We start from the raw sequence: 856 nt of genomic DNA on the forward strand, positions 1-856 counted from the left end.
GACTGTTAACATACATAAAGTAAAAAAGAAAATAGCAATAGTTCCTGAACAATTTTAGCATGATCCATACTTCCTAAATTCAGAGTGGTGCAGGCAAAATATGTCTGGTGCAGGTAATTCTCAATTCTACCTGCACCAGTGCAGGTATGCAGGAAAAAGGCATTTCGAGCCCTGGCATATGTAAGGCTTCCTTCAGTCAATATTGACCATGGGAAACTAGAAGCATCAATGTTTTGGATTAATGTTACTCACAATTTTGGATTTTACCATTGGAGGGACCCAGGTGGCCATGCAGTATAGCTGGCAGCTATACAGTGAGTATCAATTTCTACAGGTGCACTAGTAGAGCTATACAAAAACATTTTATGCTGACTGAAGAGACCTTCTCTCTCAAACAAGAAGAGGTGCTGCCCACATCATTGCAATGCAAGGTATCTATATATATTCAAGTAAACTAGGATTGGAAGCCTGGCCTACATGTATGTCAGGACATAGAGCTGTGGACAGGTACACAGGTTTATAAGGTACAGGTTCGGATCTGAACATGTACCTAAAAAGTTTGATCAACTACATGCAGGGCTCGAAATACCACCTGCATATGCAGGTTAGTGCAGGTAAAATTGGAGCTGTGCAGGTATTTCAAGTGTCTACCTGCACCTAACCTGCACTGGTCCATGTACTGTGGGTTTTACACATAAATGTCCTATAATGTAGCTGTGTATGGATTGTTACTAGCTGCATTAACTGTAACCACCTATAAATAATTAAGTATAAAAGAAAAATTGCAATGGTTTCTGAACACTTTTAGTATGATCCATACTTCCTAAATTCAGACTGGTGCAGGTAAAATTTGTCT

The sequence above is a fragment of the Branchiostoma floridae genome, chromosome 9, assembly GCF_000003815.2.
Source record: "Branchiostoma floridae strain S238N-H82 chromosome 9, Bfl_VNyyK, whole genome shotgun sequence".
NCBI classification, from domain to species: Eukaryota; Metazoa; Chordata; class Leptocardii; order Amphioxiformes; family Branchiostomatidae; genus Branchiostoma; species Branchiostoma floridae.